Source organism: Colius striatus, chromosome 1 (assembly GCF_028858725.1).
Source record: "Colius striatus isolate bColStr4 chromosome 1, bColStr4.1.hap1, whole genome shotgun sequence".
Lineage (NCBI taxonomy): Eukaryota > Metazoa > Chordata > Aves > Coliiformes > Coliidae > Colius > Colius striatus.
In genome coordinates, this window is record NC_084759.1 from 196,519,794 (window position 1) to 196,540,193 (window position 20,400).

Sequence of the window (20,400 nt, forward strand, 5' to 3'; positions counted from 1 at the left end):
CATGCACCCATGTACCATCTACAGCACGAGTGTGTGACAACAGGAAACTGTTCCCCTCCATTTTCTACAAATAAACCAGAGGCCTGCATGTGGCCCCATGCCATGTGAGTCAGAAAACAGGTCTGCTTCTCCAGCCCAGGCTCTTTTGCCCAGACTTACTATCCATACTGCTGATAAACACCTTTGAGTGAAACAGCTTCTCTTAGAATAATTTTGGAAGTGAAAGTTAACAATGGAAGTTTTTTTCCAGTTCTCCTCCCCATCCCCCTGGGAGGGAGGGGGTGAGTGAGTGGCTTAGTTGCTGTCTGGGGTTAAACCATGACCATCAAGCCACAAGTGTTCATCGCTAACTTTTATTTCCCAAAACTTTATTTTTTTTCCTCCCAATTTATACCCAGTAGCAAAACATAAAATTTCCATTTGGGAATTACTGCCTTGGTAAGTGAAAGAAAGGAGACAGAAAGGAGTTGAGAGAGTTGGTGAAGAAAATATTTTGAACATTTGGCATTACAGAAAAAACACAGTTATGTGAGAAAAAAATACTTTCTGAAATCTACAGAATGAAAACTATTTCTAGGTTGCTTTTCTTTTCTTTTTTTTTTTCTGTCTTTATTTTTCTCCCAAAAAAAAAAAAGTGCATTTAAAGGAGTTCCTTAGAGATGCACAACCTGAGAACAGAGAAAATGCATTCTGCTGGCCAGTGACCTTGTGTGAAATCCTTGTCCACTGCAACTGTTAGAAAATGGGTATCTCACTGAGAGGTTTTTTTTTACTGTTTTTCTCCCTGTGTTTAAAGATAGACATAAATATAAACAGTAAACAACAGAAATAATCACAGCACCATGCTGAGCCCAAAATAGCCACATTCTGTTAACCAGATGTATTTGCCTTGTTGTCCATGCATGTGATGAGGAACATTTTTTTTACGTATAAAGCACAAAATCATGCACCATTAAAGTCGATTATTTTTATTTTTGCCTCTGACTTTCCTGAGGGAGTATTTGGCCTGTAGTCATATTTCTCCTGAATTTTTGGAAGATTTCTACTGTGTCTCTTGAGGACAAGGGTGCTGCCTAATGGAGAATATATTTTGCTATATGGATTCCTATTATTAATATATAGTATTATGTATTATTCATGATGTATCTGTAGTTCTGCTTGAGAGCTGGGGTCACGGGCATGAGCTTCTTTGGTTGCATGTATTATGCTGGGCAGGTGCAAATCTATATTCATATTTCTCCATCTGTCCAGTTTTGGGGGCCTACTGGGGGACATCTCTGACTTTTACATAAGCCCTCTATACCTCTTCTCAGAGGAAACTAGGGCAAATAGAGAGGAGAACCAGGGACAGAAAGAAGGTTAGAAAGGGAAGGATCTTATAGATACTCTATTCACATGCTCTATTTGTAGGGAGTCAAGACAAAGTTTTGCATCTGGATGAAATGCTCTTTGGTCCCACATCATACACTGCAAAATGTAATATCTTTTTATGTATCTTCTTGCCCCACGTATTTTACAACTGATGCTTAATATTTTAGTTCTGTTCAAATTTTACCTTGAATTTCAATATGAAAGCTGCAAAAATTGCATTTCATGCTTAAGTTTTCAAAAAGGATGCTTAGTTTCAGTCTGCACATAGAGAAACTAATGATCTAAATGTGATAGTCAAAAGTTGTAGGTTTTATGCAAAAATATTCTGTTATGTTTTCTGACCTTTTGAGAGCAAGTTTTTTGACCTATAAATCTCTTACTCTTTTTCTGTTTTGAGGGCTTAGCTGAGAGTGGGAATTTTTTATTTTCTTTTTTTTTCTGTTTTCTTTGGCAGCTTTGCAAACCTGCCCTGACTTTCAAATCAGTGTAGTTCTGTATTAGGAAAGTAGCATAACATTTCTGTAGACAATATCTAAACGAAAAGAGTTACTGCACCGTTTACCAAAGATGTATTTCCTCTGGACTGCCTACATGAGTAAAAAAGATTTTAAAAGTTTATTTTGGTTGGAAAAGTAAGCAGACATGACCAAATACATAGAAACTGCTATTTATATATTCCCCTTTCTGACCGTAACCAAGGTTGTATCTCTTTTTCAGATGTAACTTGCTATTCAGAAATGCTAGATATTCAGTTTTGGCAGGAATCTTCACACACACAAAGTAATATGAAGTCACAGCTAGCTTTGAAGAAAGTTTTTCTAAATTAAGAAGCATCTGTCACACGAATCACCTCTTGGGTTCCGAATAAACCTTTTTACTTCTTGACTTATCTGGTATAGGTATTACTGTGTTATGCTTCTATTGGATAATAAGCCAAGTGAAATTCATGATTGCATGTAGTAATTATTTTTCAACACTGAGCTGACTGATAACAAAGTTTCAAGCTGCCTGAGAAGTTTAAACCAAACAATTGTGCTTCACATTTTAGGCAGGATAAGTTTGTGTTGTCGTTTTTTATAAACTGAGGTTGAGAGTAAGAAGGGAAAAGACTGAAATACAGACTGCAAGACTTGACGCTGCTGGGAAAGGCAGAGTTTAAGCAGAGCTACAGCACGTGTCAGGTGTTGATACATGCTCAGGCACCTCAGCTAGAGCCCCAGCTGGACACATGGCACCTTCCAGCCTAATCCTCAGGTCTTTCTCATTAAGAAAGAAAAAGGCAAAACAGACAAAAAGGGCAGGAAGGCTGAAAGGAAGAGGGGGAAGAAGGGAATGACAAGATTCAAGCACAGGGATTAATGTGTAGTTGAAAGCAGAAGCTCAGGAGCTCCCCAGAGTCCACCATTTTAGACTCAACCAAAAGGATTTTCCATGTCATCATATGAAATGCTGCAGATCCCAGAGGGCAAATTCACCATACCAGTCAAGTGTTTAGAGCCCCATACAGTGAAGCAGGAGATTGTGGCACTTTGGATGAGGCTTCTTGTTGATTAACCACCAGGGAAACCCAAGAATGAAGACACAGCCACAGTTCCTCTGTAATCTAGGCCCTCACCTGAGGCAGTCACCTCTGCAAAAATGGCATTCACAGGTAAAAACCCATGCATATTTAATATCCTAAACTATCTAGCTTTAAAAAGCTTCCCGTTCCTTCAGCCTATGTCCCAGCTTCCAAACAAAAATTCGTCAAGGGCTATTATCTGGTTTTGTGGTCATAGTATAATTTGGCTTCAAACTGTGCAATTGCACTTTACTCCAAAACAGAATTGTACAAGCAACTTCATACCTTGACTGAGCATTTTCATGACATAAACATGAAAAATAACGCAGGGCATAGGCAAAATACAAAACAATCTAGAATACCATTTTATACAAATGGTCTAGAATATTATTTTGTACACAGATGCATGCTCCTGGGAAATGAAAAGTGTGGTTTTGAAGCTTCTGAGATTAAACAGGAACATGAGCTCCAAAGTGACGTGGTTGTGCTTGGTTCCTCACAATATAATTCACATATATTCATAATATTCGAGCATATATAATTCACAAATCTCCCCACACCCAGATGCCCAGCTGTTCAGGTGCTATGTCCTAAACCTTAGTCAGGTAATCTAGCATTCATTCCTATAGTCAGTTAATAACGTAAATCCTTTATGTCTTTCCCGTGTAAGGCACACGAGAACTGATTTTTACATGTCTGTTATATGTTAAGAATAGTTAAGTGAATAACAAAACAATCTTTCAGTATGAAAGCCATTTAAGCCATTTATGGTACGGTGCCCAATGTCAGATGCTGATAACATGGCCTGTCAAGATCACTTTGGAAATTTCAGTTTCCAGTATTTGGGGGAAAAATAATAAAAGCAAAATACAGGTATCTGTACACAGCACATTGTTATTAGTAGGAAATATCTGATAAATTTTTCTCTGAAATTTACATATTTCCACACCTAAAGGTTTCACCTACAAGGAGGTAAATTTGGAAAATAAATACGCAAAATGGTTATTTTCATTAGAAATCCCAGTAATATCCATTTGAAGATTCTGGGAATGCATTGCATTGTGTGTACATGCTTTTAGGAATGAAAAAAAAAAATGTCCCTCATACAGAAGAACTATTCCTTGTATGTATTCAGAGTTTAGATATGTTGACTGAGGATGTTACAATTTTTATTCATATTTGCGTTTTTTCTTTTTGTATTAGTCTCTGCGGCACTAAGAAACTAGAAAAGATAAATGTCATTGATAATATCAATAAATACACCCTAATGTATTACTCAGGGCCTAATTTGATATGCAAAACCTTTACAATAGATCATTTTTATGCAAGACTGTAAGAAAAAATGAAGATCTCTTTGACCTTAGTCTACTAAACTGAAATTGTGGTACTGGCCATTGGAAAAACAAACAGAAGCTCAGTATATTTGATATGAAGCAACAGCCACAGAAGCCCTCAATTTACATGCCATAGTTATGGGATTACTACTCTGTGGGTAGTTATTCTCTATACTTTTTAAGCATTCAACTATGTACCCATTTGCGCTTCTCCATAACTCAGTTTTTAGCAAACAAAGGGTTTTTTCATGATTATAAAAACATTCATTCTCTAGGGCAAAGTAGTCTGAAAATCAAAGGTTTGGCCAAATTCATCTGTAGTTATTGCTTAGTCTTCAGATCTCTCTTTTTAGAGATGTTGCTCTTTTTTGATTCAGAAAGTCTTCATTCCTTTGTCTATTTACCTAAACTACAAAGCTTAATCATGATCAAGAAAGTCTATATTTTTACATACTTTTTTTAGTTAATTTCATTTTTTTAATTGTTAAAAAGCTTGGAAATATAAACTCAAAATATTCAACCACTAAGTAAATCTTCAAATCACATTGATTTTAAAATCACCTGCTTTTTAAAGCAGTTCAATGGTTTTAGTGTGTATATATGTGATTTTGACCACAGAGTAACGCTTAGTCTGAAACTTTTATATGTAGAGATGATTCACCCTTCCCTCTGCATTAAGTCCATGAAAATCAAGAGTGTACTTAAGTAAAACCACTGAAGATACTTGGCTGGCTATTTTTTCATTTAACTGGCTAAACTGTTAAACTGAGGGAGTTTTCTAAGATCTTTTTATGTTTAAATCCTAAACTGGAAAACAATTTTGTGAATGTCTTTGAACACTTTTTATTTTCAGTAATTACTCACAGTTTTAAAAGAAAATAAAATTTTTGAAGGACTTCAAATCAGGACATTTTATTTATTAAAAAAAAAATCCAAAACAGTGTACAAAACCCCCACAAATCAACTTACAAAAGAGATTTCCAGGAAAAAACAAGGCAGAGATGTTCATGCCAGCCCATATTTTGTTTATTCAACTTAAATGTGTGCTTTAAGTTTGGAAAAACTTTAAAAACAGGTTCTCTGTATTAGACATTTTACCTCTAGAGGAGGTAAAAATGTTGGCAGACAGCAAAGGGTCCTTATCTTCCAGTATGATCTTTCCGTAAAAGAAACATCGTTGAGAGATATGCTGAGAAGACTTTAGCAAAAGAGATGCTGAAAGGCCAGCTACAAAAAAAGTAATGTACAGAGTTTTTTAAAAATTGAGGTATTGTTATAATACTACTACTACCACCTCTCAAATTGGTAGGCATTTTAAAATACATTTCTAATATGAGTAACAAAGAATAAAATTATGCTGGTCTCTGGCTGTGAATTATACATTATGGAGTAGCTTCAGCAATTTGACTGTCCAGAGACAAAGGCATTAGTCCTTTGAATTCCAGAGAATGAAGACTTCCAGAACTTGCTTGTCAAGAGTAAATTCTCTAGGATTTCATATCAAAGAGGAGAATTTCTACGTAGGGCGCTGGTAAAGGTTTTAGAAAGCAGCCTACACAGGGATTCATCAGTTCCTTAGTAATGTCTCAGACATGAGAACATATTAATAGCAGCTCAGAGAAAATACAAACAACAAAAAAAACCCCTCACAATTCATGGCCATAAAGCACTGATCTTTCCTGGTTTAAGGTTTGTAACCCCAGAGACAGAAAGCTTGCCAAGACATCAGAGAAGATGTTATCAGAGGAGGAATCTCAGCTTGACTTCTTTTCAAGAACAAGCTTTGGGTACTTTATTTGAATCAAAGTCTCCTTGTTTGGGATTTGAGCTTTGTAATACAGCTACTGGAAAATAGTCAAGTAGGGAAAAGGGACATGTGGCTGCAGAATCAGGACAGAAACTCTCAAAGGAAGACTAGGGCAAACTGTTACATTTCTCTGCTGTTTCCCTTTATGTACTAAAGATAAACCTTTTTCAGTACATTTTAGTCACTTCACTATCTTACCACAGGTATTGTAATGCTGGTACTGAAATGACACTGATGACAGTGTGATTGCTCTACATTTGCTATGCCAGTAATACACATATATATTTCTTCTCTAGGCTATTTTTAGTATTCTATACATCAACACTATGGCACCTATTTTTATGAAGTACCCAATCCTCACTTTTCATAGAGATTAATTGTTGCCAAGCTTTGGTCTTATAGGTGAAATCTCAGGATGAATGATTAGGCTTCTCTGCACATTAAACAGTGACAAGGCACATTCTTGCTTTAGCATAGTCCTGCTGAGGATTTTGCAACCAACTACAGATGAAAAAAATAAGATTGAGGCAGAAATTAGATGTCTATGGGCTGAAGTCACAATTCTAAAGCTGCTTGTTTACATGCATCAGCTTTGCTCAACTTTTCCAAAGTTTTGATCGTATTTTTCAGATCCAAAATTACATATATCTATTAAAGAATTAGTTTTTTAATTTGGAACACTACTGCTAAGCAAGCTAGTATGATGTCCTATTTCAATATTTATCATCATATTGTAAAATAAATTTATCTTCTTGATTAAATCAAATTGATATGAATAAGCATAAAGCAAGAAATGTGTTTACAGTAGTGACATAGAAAAAAAAAATATATGGAAAAGTGGAGTTTTTTCCCTGCTGAATAGCAGTTGTGGTCTAACCTAAAGTGAAACACATTATTTCTGAATTTTTATTATTACTGCAAGTTTCTTTGGAGTCTTTCTTAAAATAGAGGTATAGAGATTAATATTCATTGTGTATTTATTTCCTTAGTTCAGTAACATTTTTTTTTAAATTTAAGAATCTACAGATTGGATTGAAGGACAAGTTCACATAGACAAGAAATTTTATCTGACAGTAATCAATGAAGGTTGTCTAGGGAAAAATATAAAAACAGAATAAGTTTTCAATCACACTTCCTTAGAATGTTTTCCAGCCTGCAAAAATTTGATGGTCATCCAGTTTTAAGAGCTATGAAATTATTTATCTTCACAATAACTTATGATTTTTTTTTCTCTCTTTATGCAGCTTCCTGAGGTTCTGATGTAAATGACTAAATAAACTTTTTTTTGGACAAGGAATTTTCAAATATACAATTTTGTTAGTAGCTTTTTATTTTAGTACAAGATGTTTCAGACGTAAAGCAATTTTTTTTTTCATATTCTAAGGACCAATAAATGTTCTGTTAACATTTTATTACTTTTCCTTAAGAAAAAAATCAAAACATAGTACAAACCAAAACACAAAAAATGCTCCCTCTTTACTTGATAATTCTTTTTGTCTGATATTATTTTATGCACATGTCCTTCAGTTACTGAAGCACTTCAAATAAACCACTGAGAATGTGCACTAAGCACCCACAGGAAACAGAGGGCTATGTCACTCAGTTTGAGATGAACAACATTTAAACTACTTATATTTTCCCCTGAAAAAAAAAAAAAAAGAATCTGGTATTTGTTTCCCAAGTCTAAAATGGCAAGCATGCTGTCTACAATTAATCTGTATTTTATGACAAGGATGTCTGATATAGTCCCATTGAAAGTACTAGTGTAGAAAGCTGACCCAGTATCTGGAAATAATCTTCCAACTTTTAACAGGAGGAATAACTAACCAAAATTTTGAATGTTTTCTATCACATTTTTTTAAAACTTTGAGCAATAATTACTCCAGTAAACTACTCATATGCCTCATTCCCAGTAACTGACAGTGTATATGGAATTTAATATTTTCTTTCCTTCTCTTTCTTTTTCTCATTCTCTTTTGCTTGCTTTTTCTTTCTTTAACTTTCTCTTTCTTTGTCTTTCTTATTCTTCCTCTTTTTGTCTTTCCCTTCCTCTTTTTATTTTTCTTTCTATTTCTTTCTCTTTTTCTCTTTTTGCCTCTCCATCAGCCTTCCCCTTCAAATTTTCCTCTGCCTTTCTGATTTTCTTTGCTTACTTCATTTCTCTTTCTCTCTTCTAAAAGTTTTATTAAAGTCCTGCAAAATTACGTAAGTCTTCCTGCCTAATGTCAATCTAAAAATACATTTATATGGGTTAAGATTTATGAATTAATTTCTGACCTATGAAACAAATACTAGAAAAAAGTTTACAAATTATAAATCTGGGGGCAAAATTTAGCAACTACAACTCCAGTTGGTACGCAATTTAGGTTGCTTACTGAGATATGCCAACTGTCATCCTGTTAATTGCCCTCTTTCTTAACTGCAAACACCAGAATGGCTGCTGATATATGAAGTTACAATAGAACCAGAGAAAATACTTTTTCAAGGGGCAATAGATTTTCAAAGAAACTTTTTAAAGAGCTAAAGGAATAATAACAGCTTGAAATGTTCTATCAGTTACATCAGTGTATCCATCTAGTACAGATAAAGTACTGGTATAGTAAACAGCAGCCTATTAAATCTTTATTTCCAAGGCTCTCCTGTTAAGGGAAGTTAAAAGATCGAGGTTAAAAGGAGAGACCAGCGTTTATACTGATCACAAAGATCACATCTGAATGTGTTACAGTTGGGAGCAGGCATTACAGAAGGACACACCAGGAATATGCCTCCCAGACTGTGATATTCAATAAGCTCTGCAGCATCCTGCAGGCAAAAAGCAGTAATTGTTGTAACCATTGTTGTAACACCATAGTTCTCTAAAGTTGGCTTCAAGCCATTCTCTCTTTTACATAGAAATTTAACTTTAGAAAACATTCTAATTGTCATGAATATTCAATCTATTATGTTTTAGAAAAAGTATAATGCAAGAGAAGTTTAGGTTTGCCCTGAACTTCATTCTTCCTCATCAATAACATAAACTAATTGTTGTTCTGCATGACACTTTAAAGAGGTAATAAAACATGCTCACAAATTCAAATCCTTGCTATCTCCCATTTTTATCTATGGGACTAGCCATGGCTTTAGACATGTATTCAAAAGATCTTTCTTGGATCTAGGCTTATGGGACTAGGTTTTGAAAAGGCAGAAGGTATTTAATAGGATTTTAAACTCCAAAGTAACTTACAAACTATTGATCAAGACCTTATAGAGTGAAGTGAGAAACCCATTTAATTTTATCCTGAGTCAAAACACACCAAAATTTATTAAATGCAAATCTCTGCCTTGTAAAATCAAGACTGAATGAACAGCTAGATTTTGCAATTCAAAGAAGAGAATGTCAGGACAAGAAAAACAGACATTCAAACTGAGAATCATAGGTCATCTGGCCAGCAAAAATTGCAGTGAAGTAGCAACCATGGCAAAATGAGTATTCATTCAAACATACCATAACTGCAAGAGGAAGGAAATGCATTTTTAAGCAGTGCATCACACTGTTTAAGCCAAGACTGATCACACACTTGATGAACAAGGCAATGACACAAACTTCTTTGTGGGAAAAAGTCTGTGCAGGCAAGGAGGCTGTGGAACAGCAACTACAGCAAAGGTATAAAGCAGTTTGGTTTTGCTTTTTTTTTTTTTTTAAACTAGGTAATAGAGCACAAATGTTTTATTTTAAAAGAGTCACGGTATCATATCCAAATTTAATCAGTCAGAAAGAACCAAGTGTAGCTAGAATAGGTTGTAAAAAAATGTTCCACTTAGCATGTCTAAATAATAAATGCAGATGTACATCTGTGTTTGGAATGGAAGGTTGCCTACCCACAAATCCATTTTAAAAAGCATTTTTATGTACACACTAGAGAACCAAAAGTGAAAATAAGAAACAAAAGAAAATTTTCAGCTACCTCTAGAGTCCAGGAATTCTGTAAAAATATGTCAAGAAGGGAGGCAAATAATTAATACCTACGATTCTATCATAAATAGATGGGAAAATATATTTGTACTTGAGTCAGACTGCCATGCTATACCCCATATTTTGCATATATTTGTCTGGTAGTCCTCCAGTCTCATCAAAGGAAGCTCAACTTCTTGGGTACACATACTCCTCTTCCATTGACCCCCACTGCCTTCAGCTACCTGCCACATCCCATAGCAACCATCTGAGCTAGAGACAGTAGGTTCAGTGGTGAAATCTGAAAAGCATACTAGCCATTTTGTCAGGTGACATGGTATACACATATTGACTGGTTGCAAACAAACAATAAAATATATAATGACTCCACACTAAAGGTGCTTTTCCCAGTGGAGACATTTATGTGGGCCTCTCACATCTACCTAGCTATTATTTGGGGTGGTGTTCATTTACCCTAATGCTAAGTATCTATGGTTTTAGCAGTTATGTCTGAGGTAACCAATTAGCTGTTTTCTCTTCCAGATACTTACCTCATATTTCCTTAAAGGGATAGAGAGGAACACCACCTGTGCTCCTGATCCCTTAACCAGGTATTCCAAGACCCTGAAGTCTCCCTTGAGAGCTCTTAAAATTCTGATCACTACTTCATTGCTGCCACCTGAAAAGTCACCAATGGATAACAGCCCATTGGCTCTACCAGGGTAGGAAGTTTTCTCCTAATATCTTTGACCCGTGCCCTAGGGAGGCAGCAGACTTCCCTAAGTAATGGGTTGGGTCTACATATCAGCTCTTCTATTCCCTTCAGAAGATGGGCTCCTATGTCCATGACCCATCTCTTTTTTTCTTTGAAGAAGATATTTTGATGTTGGGATCTGGCTGCCTCAATGCTGGTTAACTCCTCCCATCAGGTTGAGCCCTTCCCTGGTCACTGCTCAGCTTCACTTACAGAGCTGCATACCTGTTTTGTAAAGGTACGGACACTTCCAGCACATGATCCATAAAGAAATTATCTCTATTGCTAATATATATCGTATATATAGAAGTTACATCAAACTACTTATGTTAAGTAAAACTGACTGTGAACTTGCAGGTCAGACATTTTAAAATCAGAATGCAATCAAAACCAAAACTGAAGAAAGGGTTGTAGTAGTTTTGCCTGGGCCAGGTTTTGGTAGTAGGGGGGCTACAGGTGTGGCTTCTTTAACCAAATTGCTGCTGTAAGCTTCCCCTGTAGCTCACAGGGCTAATGCCAGTCAGTTGTTACTGAGCAGTTGCAAAAGCTGTAGCAGCAACAGAGAGTGAGAACATAACAACATCTCTGAAGACACCAAGGTCAGTGGAGGAGGAGGGTGCTTAGGCCCTGAAAGAAAGACTCGCCTGTGACCCGTGATGAGGACCATGGTGAGGCAGCTGTGCCTCTGCAGTCCATGGAGGCCACTGGGGAGCAGAGATCACTTGCAGCCCATGGAGGACCCCACACCTGAGTGAGTGGATGCCTGACTGGGGAGCTGTGACTCTGTGGGAAACTCATGTTGGAGCAAGTTCCTCGCAGGACCTGGGAGCCTGTGGGGAGAGAGGTGCCCATGCCAGAGCAGGTTTGCTGTCAGGAATTTTGATCCTGTGAGGGATTCAGGCTGGAGCAGTTGGTACCTGAAGGACTGTTCTGGTCCCCACATTGGGGCAGAGTGTGAGGAGCTGCCCGCAGGGGAAGCCACATGCTGGAGCAGTTCATGAGGAACTGCAGCCCATGGGAAGGACCTACACTGGACAAGTTTGTGAGGGACTGTCTCCTGTGGGAGAGACCCCACACTCTAGCAGCAGAAAGTGTGATGCTTCCCCCCTGAGAAGAAGCAGTCCATCTATAATGGATTGACTGCAACCCTCAGCCCCTGTGGGAGGAAGGAAGGAGAGTCCTGGGAAGAAGGAAAGGTGGGGGGAAGTGTTTTCAGATTTGGTTTTATTTCCCATCTCCCTGTGCTGACTGTTCATTAATAAATCAAACAATTTCTCCCCAAGTTGAGTCTGTTTTGCCTGTGGCACTAATTGCTAAGTGGTCTCCCTGTCCTTATCTTGACTCCCAAACCTTTCCTGATACTTCTCTCTCCCCTGTCTGGTTTAGGAGGGGAGTGATACTACCACTTGGTGGGCACCTGGCACCCAGACAGGGCTAAACCACCACACGGGTGCATTTTATGTCTCTTTATTCTATTCTTAAGGAGCTCTGAAATTACAAAACATTTTAATTGCTGCAGTTCAATACCTTTTTAATATTAGTTTCCCAAAATAGCAGATTGTGACATTTCATCAGAGAGGAAAAACCTAGAAAAGTTTGTAAAAAAAACCCCTTATGATAATGAAAAGTAATTTCCTGTGTAGCTGTGGTTCTGATTAGATAAGTCATGAGTCAAGAGGTCAATGAAACCAGTGCTTTGGTCATAAGGATAGCACTCCAAAGTTATAAGTGAATCCAAAATTATATATTACCTAATTTTTATGTATTTATTATCTCTCTGATGTCCTGTGTAGGAATCCATATGGGAACATGTGAACATAATATGCAAATCTGGATATGCATTATGTACATGAATAAATTTCTTAAACTCACTTACTTTAGTTACTGGTTGAAATAATTCTTATCCATAATATCCAGAAGGTGTTGTGAGGCTCTGTTCATTCATTAAAAGCATAAAATCTGCTGTGACAGCTTTGCATGAGAAGAGTTAGAAATCTGTAACTAAAAAAAAATTATGTGCTCACAAGACTATAACTCATATATGGAAAGGGTATTTCTTTATATTTGCATAATTCTGTTTGATGGACTTAAACCATAATGAGGTAAATTGAGAACTTCCTTGTCAACATTTTAAAGTATTACAACTATGAATGTTTCTTGCCCTAATATTATAACTGGCAGTTACTATCATCATTTATTCCTTAAATTATTTATTTTATTGATAGCAATCAAATATTTCAAGGATACAAGATATACAGTGTTCCTTACTTTCTTGGAGCCAACATTTAACTCCGAATGTTTTATTTGTCTTATTTTGTTAAGATTCAAAAATATTTCTCCCTCACTTTTCCACTGCATTTCATTTTCCTCAGATTATTAAGTTTGGGGTTTAGGGCTTTTTATTTGTTTTGTTTTAAGCTTTCTGCAGGAGAAGAAACTTCTGGGAAAAATGGGGGAAAAAAGAGCAAAAGAAAACTGGGATTCAAAATAAACACTTCTCAGTTGAACCTCCCTCAGAAGACCAGCAAACTCCACCCTTAAACATTCAGATATATGACTGTATATGAAAGTCAGATGGGCATGAGGAAACAATTCCATTTGCCAAATGCAGTTTTCATCCATATGGCAAACAGCTGCTGCTCAGAGGAGCAAATTTCTGAGAAGTTAATTTGTTAAATCCAAACAGAAGATCTTTCAGTCAAAGGTAAATGCATCATATCACCTTGCAGTTTTTATTTGCTATCATCACCACTGATAAGGCATAGTCTCTTATGTCATGCTGTTTCTTTCTTTGAGAGTAACATACAAGGCAGGAGGTAACAAATCTCAAAATACAGGATCTGCATGGTCCCTGATGCTAAAACATGCAGTAAATGGCAATGCGATTCCTTGTAGTCATAAGCAAATTACCACATTTTCAGGAATGTGTTATAATCCAAGTCTTGCACAGAGGGCCGTTCCAGAAAGATTCCTTTTTGGTCTATGATGTTATCACAGCCACTCAGTGCTAAACTTTTTCTGCCTCAACATATCTAGCATAAAACTTACCATTTTATTATGAAGAGTTGCAAAAGCTATTAAGAATCTCATCTTTAAGATCTTAGAATATTTATGTGAGGTGTGAACCATGCATTTTCCTTGCCTGCAGCTTTTCCTTCTGTTTGAAACTCTAAATTGATTTCTGAGTCTATAGCAAAGTTTGCAAATATCCTAAAGAGTGCTTCCTTTTCACAGGAAAAGCATATCACGTTTCTTACAATCTACAAAACTACTCCATAAAGGGACTGTCTGAATATGTGCAGCAGCATGTTAATTTGTGGATCTTCCTGGGGCAGGAGGCTTTGAGTTCTGCACTGACACACCTTCCAGCTGTATCTGAAACTATGACTCAAAACCAACAGGCTGCATGTCTTGCGTCAGGACTCTGCTCTTGAGTGTCCTCAACAACACAAATTTATGCTATACCTTGCTTATGTAACGTATAAACATATATAGAGATATCCTTTGCAGAGATTGGATTTACATAGAAACAGGTTCTTGGGAAGGTAAAAAACTGGTCATTTCACTGTAGCATATGAAGCAGTATCATTTGAAAGTGGCAACTGGTTTGATTTTGATGTCTTTTTCATAATTTGTCTTGTGATAGTATTAGTTTGATGCCAAATATTTTTATCAATTCATGATCACTTACAGAGTTCAGCCCTTTTGTTACAATGTTCAATAATGGCACTTTTTATTTCTGAGGTATACCTGAAGTGAGGAAGTCACAGATTGAGTGAAAAAGAAAAAAGATACTTACTGCCAAATTGATTCTGAAATAAGACCATAAAAACTAAAGGAGGGATAAAAAAGGAAGAATAAGGCCAGATGGTCCATTGGGAGGCAGTGGAGAAGAGGGCATATTAGTTCTAGTTTAAGCAAGGCAAAGCCTGAGAAAATGGCTGCTGTGTGCATGCTTACATAATTAAGTCAGTAATCATTTCAGTTCATTTTATTTCTGGTACTTTTTATAGGTAAGACAACGTTGGAGGATAAAAATAATTATATTTCATTTTAATGTACATATTTGTCAAGAATATTTAAAAGTCAAATTGGATGCCTATTTAGTTTTCCTTGTAGGTCTACTTTCATAACCTAAGTGCTTGAATATTATCCTTTATCCTTCACTCTTCAACTAGATTTAGTCTGAAGATTATTTTCTAACCTTACATACAATAAGCTTTTATGGGATCCTGAATTCAAAAGGAAATCTGACAGTCTGTAAGCACTTGCAATTTCTGTCTGCTGTGAGAGAATGTTCTTCTATATCTTTTCCTATTACTACTTTAATTACATTATTGTTTCTCTCCACCTTTTCTTCTTAATTGGAACCACTCACTAATGATTAAGGCATTATTTTATAGATGTGCTCCTTGTAGTCACTTAACTTGTGGCACTACATAATTTATATCCTCCACTGAAGTCCCTAAATTTGGCCACTCAAGGTGGAATTCTAGTTCTTGAAGATATCCAGAAAGCCTAACTTGGAACTTCAGGATTTACTTATGTTCAGGAATCTTCTTATATTTTTCTTATGTTCAGGAAATCTTCTCAGAGACTTCCCTGACTATTATTTTCTTAAGAAAGGAAATATATCAAGTAAAATTGTGAAACATTTATTATTTAAATAATACTTGGCTGTGAATGGAAGACAGATGGGTTTTTTTTCCTTTGTTGGTTTTGGGTTTTTTATGGAGGAAATGTTTAATTGGCTTACTTGTAGTCTATTCAATATAAATTCTAGAAGGTATTTATTTAAAAAATTCTCCATTATTACTCTTAAATAAAAAGTAAGATTAGTCATCTGCATTAAGGAATTCTGAACCTCATATTCTCAGGAATATTAAAAAAAAACCCCAACCAAACTAATAATTTTAAATACACAACATGTAACATTATGTGTGTATATTTTGAATTCATTATTTTGGCCTCAAACTTGTTACTATTATGTAAAGGAAGAAACTATGAGACTATGGAAGAGATTATGAGACTGAAAATGGTCACTTTCACAGAATCACACAGAATGGTTGAGGTTGAAAGGGACCTCTGGAGGTCATCTGGTCCAACACAGCTGCTCAAGAAGGGCCACCTAGACCAGGTTGACCAGCACTATGTCCAGATGGCTTTGGAACAACTCCAAGGATGCAGACTCTACAACCTCTCTGGGCAAACTGTGTCAGTGCTCAGAGACTCTGTGTCATGGTTTAACCCCAACCAGCAAGTACACACCACACAACTGCTTGTTCATTCCTCCTCCCTCTCAACTTGTTGACAGGGAGGAGAATCAGAAAGGAAAATAAGTAAAACTCATGGCTTGAGATAAGAACATTTTAATAAGTGAAATAATAATAATAGTAGTAGTAATAGTAATGAAAAAGAAGATAACAAAAAGAGTAATAAAATCTAAGAAGACTTCACTTCAGCAAGGCTTTTGACACTGTCTCCCATAACATCCTCCTCAGAACGCTCAGGCAGCGTGGCTTGCATGAGTGGAATGACAAGAGCCCAGAGGGTGGTGATCAATGGCACAGAATCGTGTTGGAGGCCTGTGGCCAGTGGAGTTCCACAAGGATCGATTCTGGGGCCAGTCTTGTCCAACATCTTCATCAACGACCTGGATGAGGTGACAGAATGTACCCTCAGCAAGTTCACTGATGACACCAAACTGGGAGGACTGGCTGATTCCCGAGAGGCTGTGCTGTCATTCAGCAGGATCTCGACCGGCTTGAGAGTTGGACAGAGAGGAACCTCATGAGGTTCAACAAGGACAAGTGCAGAGTCCTGCATCTGGGAAGGAACAACCCCATGCACCAGTACAGGCTGAGGGTTGAACTGCTGAAGAGCAGCTCTGCAGAGAGAGACGTGGGAGTGCTGGTTGATAATAAGTTAACCATGAGCCAGCAATGTGCCCTCATGGCCAAGAAGGCCAATGGCATCCTGGGATGCATCAAGAAGAGTGTGGCCAGCAGGTTGAAGGAGGTTCTTCTCCCCCTCTGCTCTGCCCTGGTGAGGCCTCATCTAGAGTACTGTGTCCAATTCTGGGCTCCTCAGCTCAAGAGGGACAGGGAACTGCTGGAGAGAGTCCAGCACAGGGCCACCAAGATGATCAGGGGACTGGCTCATCTTTCATACAAGGAAAGGCTGCGGAAACTGGGGCTGTTTAGTCTCGAGGAGACTGAGGGGAGATCTTATTAACATTTATAAATATCTAAATGGTGGGTGTCAGGAGGCTCGGACATCCCTTTTTTCTATAGTAGCTGGCAACAGGACAAGGGGTAATGGGATGAAGCTGGAACACAAAAAGTTCCATTTAAATATAAGAAAAAACTATTTCACTGTGAGAGTGACAGAGCAGTGGCACAGGCTGCCCAGAGGGGTTCTAGAGTCTCCTTCATTGGAGATCTTCAAGACCCGCCTGGACCTATTCCTATGTGATCTGATCTAGCTTGACCTGCTTCTGCATGGGGGTTGGACTAGATGATCTCTAAAGGTCACTTCCAACCCCTAGCATTCTGTGATTCTATGATCCTATAAGAGACAAATGATTTACAGTGTAATTGCTTACGGCACCTGCTGACTGATGCCAAGCCAGACTCTAAGGAGCGATTGGCCCCTCCTCACCAACTCCCCTCAGTTTATGTACTGAGCATGATGCTATATCATATGGACTATCCTTTTGGCTAGTTCAGGTCAGCTCTTCTGGCTGTGTTCCCTCCCAGCTTCCTGTGCATCTACTTGCTGGCAGAGTATGGGAAACTGAAAAATCCCTGCATCAGTGTGTTACCAACATTGTTCTCATACTAGATTCAAAACATAGCAATGTACAAGCTACTGGGAAGAAAATTAACTCTGTCCCAGCAAAAACTAGGACACTGTGACAGCAAAAAAAGTTTTTCCTTAAGTTCAGACAAAACCTCCTGTTCTTCAGTTTTTGTCTATTGCCTCAATTCTTGCTACTAGGCACCACTGAAAAGAGCGTGGATCTGTCTTCTTTTGCATATTTATACAGGTGAATAATATCTCCTGTGAGCTGTCCTTTCCCCAGTCCTAACAGCTCCAACTCCTTCAGCCTTTCTTCATATGAGATGCTCCAGTCCATTAATCCCCTTTGTGGCCCTTTGCTGGAATCTGTCCTGTATGTCCATGTCTCTTGTACCAAGTAATTCAGAACTGGACAAAATATCCAGATACAGACTCCTCAGTGCTGAGGAGAGGGAAAGGACCACCTCCCTTAACCTGACAGCACTCTTCCTAATGCAGCCCATGTTACCATTTGCCTTTTTGCCACAAGGTTCCATTGCTGGATCATGTTCATCCAGGTATCCAGCAGGACTCCCAAGTCTTTTTTTTGCAAAGCTACTTACCATCTGGCATTCCAGTTAAGATTTAGACATGACATTTAGACACATGAATTTGTGTGTCTGCTTGTAACTACCTAGATGCACCTAAAATTTAATCTCTGAAAATGTAATCAATAAATTACCTAATATTTCTAAATGCAGGTAGATATCAATATTGGTTGCAATTCCCCAAGGTAACATATCTGACTTCCCACTGCTGATATTTTAGAGCATGGGTCTTATGTGATGTCTTCTAATCCTATGCAATGGTCTCGGACACTCTGCACCATATCCTTGTTTTCACAGCAGACTGGCAGCCAGGAAATTGGATCAGATCAAAACAACAGTCCAGCCCCGTTCCCTAATCTGAATTAAGAGTGATCAAGAGTTTGATTCCCATGGCATTCATGCCTACATGTCACTTTAGACACAACCTATGAGACTGGGATAACCATTCACAGTAACCTGCCAATACTGTAAAGAGAGGAGAAAGGGAAGAAGAGAAGAAATGAAATATGAGACTCACCAACATATGGTGCAGAAAAGCTGTGCTACTTCATGATAAGACATTGCAGCTACTACAGGTAAGTGTAATGCATCTTTCTCAAAAAAAAACCCCAAACCCAGAAGCAGAAAGTAAAACTGAAATGCAGAATGTGGACTTTTACTGTGAAGTTTTACTGTGAAGTTTTTACATCCTTCTGAATAATAATTCTCCCTTACAGAGTTTCCAACTTAAAGTCAATGACTCCAAATCAGTTTTGATTTTGCCAGCTTGCACATTTTAATATTCTTGTTCTCTTGGTGATTTCTCTCTTTTTTTGGCATTTTGCATTTGAATTCATGCACCGTTTTATCATTTTACTGCAGCTAAAGAGAGGAGACTGAATGCATGATTACTTTCACTTTTATTAATACTGCTTAATACTGCAGGCAAATTAAAAGAATCATTTGAGTTTCACCAAGATCTATCATTCATAAATACTAAACAATCTGCCTATATATAACTGCTACGAGTTTCTTCTTCCTAAAGAGTGAAACAATATTGTTTTCATCTTCAGATAATCTGCCTTTACATGGCTTTTATTCGTATCAAAAGCATAGCAAGGGATGACCATGCAAAGGACATCATTCTCTTCAGACTTACACAATGAAGAAATAAGAGAGTTCCTCTGGCATACATATCCTGAGGTTATCCATTTCAATTTGGAGAAGAAGTGGTTGAAGGAAGGGCATAATTTTATCAGTTTCATCATCATAGGAACTTAGGTTCTTAGGAAGTAACTTCTGAATATCTTTCAAAATAAGAATTTAAACATCAAAAATGTATAAATATATATATTAAATAAATATTTTGTCAACTAATGATTATCTCATTGGAAAGACTTTCCAAAATTTTATTGCTCTGATTCTTCAAAATCTTTATAATGTTAGTGTTTTGTTTTCATGCTAAGAGTGGTCATGGTCAATATTTTGTGCTTGAAGTGCAGCCTATCTTAAAATATTATTCTGTCTTCCAGTTATTAATAGAGACACATTACCCCTGTGTTTTACCAGGACAAATGGACTGAGGTCCTTCAAAGAGTGTTCACAGAGCCTAAATTTAAGTACCAAACCCATGACAGTACCCAGTCTTTCTGTGCTTCTGCATTTATGACTGATGAACTATAGGATAATTCTCTGAGATCCACATGTAAGTCTGGGTACACTGTACTGCTGAATTTCATTTTATTCCTAGCACTTTAGTCCTCTAAGTTATCATTCTTATGATGACAATGTTAATATTTAACCTGCTTGATGTTAAGAGTTCTACTAAGCCTACCACAAGGCAAGATCCAAGCACACAGCAGCTTTTTTTCTGCCAAGCTTCAAATTACAGAAGATACTCAGATATCTGGACCAACAATGTTCCAGGTGGATCATCAATGCAAACAATTCAAGAACTAGGACTTTTGGTAGCTATGTATTTGAGTGTAACACCTAGTTTACATACAACCAACATTTCCTAACATGCTGCCATTAATAAGATTTATGGAAATGTCTACTTTTTTTCTATAGAATCATAGAATCATTACGGTTGGAAAAGACCTTTAAGATTGAGTCCAACCAGTCACCTCACAATATCAAGCTTGTCACTAAATCATATTCCTCAGTACTTTATCTATGCTTCATTTGAATATCTCTAGGGATGGTGACTCCACCACCTCCCTGGTGAAGCTTGTTCCAATGCTTAATTACCCTCTCAGGGTTAAAAGTTCATTCT